Genomic DNA, 6,320 nt, shown 5'->3' with positions numbered 1-6,320 from the left:
ATTCGGGACTGCGTCGATTTAACTGACAATTGCGCGGTCTTGCGACGTGGCTCCCAAACAAAATTGGCTTCATTTTTTCCCCACAAATAGAGCTTTCGTTTGGTGGTATTTGATCACCTCTGCGTTTTTTATTTTTTGCGCTATAAACAAAAATAGAGCGACAATTTTGAAAAAAAATTATATTTTTTACTTTTTTCTGTAATAAATATCCCCCAAAAATATATAAAAAAACTGTCTGCTTTATAAACTCCAAACACTACCTATACGCCTACCATCTTCCTTTTTTGAACTGTACAAGTCCATATGTAGAACCTTCCTTTGGTACAATAAATCCCCACGGATAAGCTGGAAGAAGATGGTGCTTCCTAAGGCCTCGTACACACCACCGGATCTATCCGCTGGGATTTATCCACAGATCAGTTCCAGCGGATAGATCCGGTGGTGTGTACGGCCCAGCGGATATTTTTCCACGGATATTTTTCTGGCCGATGGATTTCCAGCGGATAAAAATTTCTTAGCATGCTAAGAAATCTATCCGCTGGAATCCTGTCCAGCAGATTGATCCGGTGGTCTGTACAGACTCACCGGATCAATCTGTCCGATCCCCTCCCTCGCATGCGTCGTAATGATTCGACGCATGCGTTGAAGTCTTTACCTTCCAGCGTCACGCACGTCGCCGCGTCATCATCGCGGCAACGGCGCGACACGTCACCGTGGATGGATTCCGCGCGGATTTCGATCTGATGGTTAGTACAACCATCAGATCAAAATCCGCCAGAGGATTTATCCGCTGGAACGGTCCGGAGGACCGTTTCCAGCGGATAATCCTCTCGTGTGTACGGGGCCTAAGGCATGCGGAGGAATAGGACTACCTGACCTGCAACGCTATTACCGGGCAGTGCATCTAGCACGAATTGTCGGCTGGAGGGTACATAGTCGATGTAAAGACTGGGTGACCATAGAATACTTAACAGCAAACTCTGACTTACGCTGTACCCCTTGACTCCCTAAAATGCACGCATCTTTAGATGCTTTAACCCACCCTCTAAATGGTGCCACCCTTCAAGAATTTGACAGGGCTTGCGCTGTTCACGCAGTTTCAGCTAAATTGTGCCCAATCACTCCGGTGAGAAACAACCCAGACTTCCCCCCCAGGCTTAACCGGAACCTTTTTGAGATCCGAATGGCCGCAAATTGAAATGTTGGCCAAACACTACTTTCAAAGGGGCCGCTTTATGCGGCAAACTGAACTTGCCGAGTGCTCTGACACAGGCTCTTTCCCATTCTGGCCCTATCTCCAGCATAAACATTTCTTAGAAGACCCATCCCGCAAAAAGGATTTTACAAGGACCCCTACAGCTCTGGAGTCTCTCTGTTCTTGCTCGGCCCCCCAGAGTCATGTCATATCCATTCTCTATGCCTCTCTATTCGGAGAGTCCTCCGCACTTTTAAACTCGGAACGCTGCTATTGTAATTCTGCCTTGGGCTCAGAGATAGACAAGGAGAGTTGGGACCGTATACATTTATACATCCACAAAGGATCTCTGAATGTCTCTATCCAGGAAAATGGGTACAAATTGAAAACCCACTGGTATAAAACCCCAGACCGGATCCATAAATTCTCCCCATCGATCTCTGATCAATGCTGGTGATGTGACAAAGAGCTGGGTATATTTCTCCATATTTGGTGGGAATGCCCGACACTCCAACCCTTTTGGCGCAAAGTACACAATTTGACAACAACAGTGTCTTTGCTCCCATTGGAGTTTTGTCCATCACAGTATCTCTTACATCTAACTAAGAGCTCTAAAAAATATACTTTAAGTCGGTAGTGATGCACATGATTAATGCTGCTAGGATGTGTATACCAGTCCATTGGCGATCTCCATCCCCGTCCTCCATGGCTGAATGGGTAGCTCGAATAAATTGTGTCCCTGAGATGAAGGAACTGATCTACACGCCTTCAGATAATATTTATAAATTCACTGCTATATGGGAAGCATGGACAACCTTTAAAAATTCTCAATCATACCAAGACCTTCTTAATAATGCAGATTAATACTGCACTGGGGCAATATTGCCCCAAGTCTTGAATGCAGAATCAGGCTCACACTACTGGAGTTATTTATGGAGTTACTACAGAGCCAGCCCACTTTTTTGACCCAGCTTGACAACTTAAAGAATTTAAAGCAGGCAATGTTTTAAGAAAAAAACACTCTTAACCTTTTTAGAATAAACAAATATATACTCAAAATTCATCAGTTGTGGAGTGATTTGTATTCAACAGCATATTGGATATATGGCCCTTATTTTAAGTGGCAATCTGTCTACAACACCCATACCCCCTACCCCCTTCACGAGGCATTTGAAAACCTTAAAGGCCAACAACCACAATGGAAATGCATTTTTTTCTGCAATGCAGTGCATTGATGCACCCATATTAGTTCCTTCTTTTAAAGCTGTCGTTATGGTAATATTCAGTGATTAAGTGAGAGTTTTTTTTTTTTATATATATAAATACTGAACAGGTTCACTCACATAATCACTGATATCTCAGAAAGTTATTGTGAATCACTTGTTTGAGAAGGTACTGTATCACTAGTGACCTCAGAATGAGGAAGTCTTCTTATGTACATGCACAGAAGAACATCATTGTACTCAGATCACTTGTTTTGCTATCCTACTTACTTTACTGAGGATCTATAAAATAAAAATAAAGTTTATATTCTTGAATCATTCAATTCAAAAGGCAATAGATATTTTTAATAAAGCACACAGCTGCCCGCATACAGCTCCCTCTTGTGATATATTATACGTTGTTTAATAAAAAGCATATGCAATAAATATGAGCATATAAAAGAAATGTTGTCTCTTTGCCCTTCTCATCTTTTACCGGAACCAGTTAAATTCCATCATTATCTGTAAACATATTGCCTTACAACACAATATCCATTATCAATAGCTTTTCTAGGGATATCCCTTTCCTTCTGCCTTTATACTGTATAAGTATTCTTTACCATGACTTAATTGCTTTATAATTAGCTTCTACCTCCACGTTCTCTCATACTGCCTTCCTTTATTTGCTTATTTTTATGTGATACTTTCTTCCCTGCTGCTCTGTATTTTTATAACTACACAGTATATCAGCTATGACATGTTTAAGTAACTGTAATGCGTTATACAATTCAACTTAAGTCTTAGGTGTTAAATAGATTAAATGACTATTGAAACAATAACATCAATACCATAAACATGTCACATATATATATATATGGTAAACATGCAACAGCATTACCACAGAAGAGACAAAAGCATTCCTGTAGCTAAACTGTTTTTGGACCTCACCTGGCCAAAGTGCTCTCCTTAGCAATATGGCTGAAAAAAATAAATCTTTCTGCCCTGCAGCTCTGTATTTTTATAGCTATGCAGTATATCAGCTATGACATGTTTAAGTTACTTTAATGCATTATACAATCCAACTTAAGTCTTAAGTATTAAATAGATTAAATGACTATTGAAACAATAGCATCAATAACATAAACATATCACACATATATTGGGTAAAAATGCAATAGCAGTACCACAGAAGAGACAGAAGCACTTCTGTGGCTAAACTCTTTTTGGACGGCAGCTGGCCAAAGTGCTCTCCTTAGCAATATGGCAGAAAAATAAAACCTTATTGCCCTGCAGCTCTATATTTTAAACTATACGGTATATCAGCTATGGCATGTTTAATTTACTGTAAGCAATATACAATCCAACTAAAGACTTAACTGTTAAATATCTTAAATGACTATTGATTACAATAGCATCAATAACATAAACATGTCACACATATATATGGTAAAAATACAACAGCAGTACCACAGAGGAGATAGAAACACTTCTGTGGCCAAACTCTTTTTTTAGGGGCACCTGGCCAAAGTTTTCTCCTTAGTAATATGGCTGCAAAATAAATAAATACAAAAAATTAATCAAAAACATCTCAGCAGGAGTAAATACTGTATTTATTGGCATATAACACTCACTTTTTTTATCCTGAAAATAGAGGGTAAAATGTGCCTGCGTGTTATACGCAGGGGGCTTTGGAAAGGTTTTTACCTGAAACGTCCCTCTTAAAGTTGGGGTGCATGTTATACGCCTGTGAGTGTTATACGCCGATAAATACGGTAATAGCCGTAACATCGATGTTGCATATTGCTACCTTTTGTTTTTGCTATGTGTACTCAATTTCAGTGCTATTCTGTAGCTCACAAAAAAAAAGTGTCACCCAAATAAAGACATAAGCAAGCATTGGTGTCCCATTCATGCTAAGGTTTATGCATGCATACAATAAAGATGCCAGCTTATATGGTTAACAGAGATCCAGTAAGAGACAGAAGCACTTCTGTGGCTAAACTCTTTTTTTTGGGGGCACCTGGCCTTAGCAATATGGCTGCAAAAAAAAAAAAAAAAATTCAGCAGTAGTAAATAATAGCTGTAACATCGACGTTGCATATTGCTACCCTTTACTGTTGCTATGTATACTCAATGTCTATGCTATTCAGTAGCTCACAAAAAAGAAAAGTGTCACCCAACTAAATAGATAAGCAAGCATTGATGTCCCATTCATGCTAAGGTTTATGCATGCATACAATAAAGATGCCAGCACATATGGTTAACACACATCCAGTAAGAGACAGAAGCACTTCTGTGGCCAAACTCTTTTTTTTTTTTTGGGGGGGGGGCACCTGGCCTTAGCAATATGGTGGCAACAAAAATAATGAATACATGAAAACATCAACATACAATAATAGCTGTAACATCGACGTTGCCTATTGCTATATTTTGCTGTTGCATACTCAATTGTTATGCTATTGAGTCGCTCACAAAAAAAGTGTCACCCAACTAAAGAGATAAGCAAGCATTGATGTCCCATTCATGCTAAGGTTTATGCATGCATACAATAAAGATGCCAGCTCATATGGTTAACACACATCCAGTAAGAGACAAGCACTTCTGTGGCCAAACTCTTTTTTTGGGGGGGCACCTGGCCTTAGCAATATGGTGGCAACACAAATAATGAATACATGAAAACATCTCAGCAGCAGGAGTAAATAATAGCTGTAACATCGACGTTGCCTATATTGCTATATTTTGCTGTTGTATACTCAATTGTTATGCTATTCAGTAGCTCACAAAAAAAGTGTCACCCAACTAAAGAGATAAGCAAGCATTGATGTCCCATTCATGCTAAGGTTTATGCATGCATACAATAAAGATGCCAGCTCATATGGTTAACACAGATCCAGTAATTAGCCGAGGAGGGTGGAAATGCTGAGAAATGCAAATCTAGAGAAATAAAATACTCCTATAAAACAGACAGGGCGTGCAGGACCTATTCTAAATCAAAATGTACAGAATATCTCATTAAACATCAAGACTGACACAGTATGAGCGTAAATAACAATGAGCATGTAACATGACACTTAATTAGCTTTGCCATTATGTTAGCCCTTCTATTTTTTTTTTTTTTAATAATGTTTTTTATTGGAAAGCAATTTACAAGGTAAGGCACTTGCTGCAAGCAGTCCATCAATTCAGGGTCGAAGGGTGCAAAAGGACATTCCTCATCCCCAATCTTCCATGCAGCATGGGACTGATGGATGAGCCAGCAGCTGGATGTTTAGCAGTCCGTGATAAGCAGGAGGAATAGAAGAACATATTAGCATCTTGTCACACATGTGCAGCCTCCACCTCCTTGCATTTTGGTACACCTCCAGCTGCCAGCCAGTAAAGCACCCCCCTGTATGTGTGTGTAGCCCCCTCACTCACTCCCTCACTCACTCCCAATGCTGTGCTGTCATTTCTCCTAACACAGGACCTGGAAGGTGCGCCTAACCTCCTGAAATGCTGGACAGCGGCGCCGCTGCTCTTTTATTGCTCTTCCTACACGGAATGGAGGCTTCTCTTTTCTCTGCTCAGCTCCCGCTGCAAATCCCCAACCTGTGCAAGACTCCGGGAGAACAAGCATAAAAAGGAATAAAAAGCAAAGCGGAAAAAAAAAGAAGAAGAAGGAGAAAGCTCGCTAAGAAAGCAGAAGGGAGGAGAAGAAGAAGGAGGCTGGCCAGTGATCAGTAACCAATCGGAGCGGCCCCAATGAGCTGCAGTAGCGGCTGAACAGACAAGCTGAGCCTTGTGGAGTTTGCACAGCGCTGGAGTCTGGGAGTCGCTTTTCCTCTCTGAGGACATGAGGGTGCTCACTACTAATTCCCCATTTGTCGTCTCCAAAAAATAAGTTCCTTAGGGCAAAGCCAGCCAAGGTAAGGAGAAATACACGG

General features: G+C 40.6%; 1 protein-coding gene across 1 annotated transcript in view; it reads left to right on the top strand.

Moving 5' to 3' along the window:
• The first annotated feature begins 5,792 nt into the window (after positions 1–5,792).
• Positions 5,793–6,320, top strand: part of CDH18 (cadherin 18) — a 925,909-nt gene continuing 925,381 nt past the window's right edge. The window contains exon 1 of the mRNA XM_040353556.1: positions 5,793–6,302. The gene's annotated coding sequence lies outside the window, so the exon portion shown is untranslated. The remainder of the gene's footprint in view (positions 6,303–6,320) is intronic.

This window comes from Rana temporaria, chromosome 5 (genome assembly GCF_905171775.1).
Source record: "Rana temporaria chromosome 5, aRanTem1.1, whole genome shotgun sequence".
Classification (NCBI taxonomy): Eukaryota; Metazoa; Chordata; class Amphibia; order Anura; family Ranidae; genus Rana; species Rana temporaria.
Note: the sequence above shows the minus strand (reverse complement) of the source record. Positions and strands in the feature narration are given on the sequence as shown.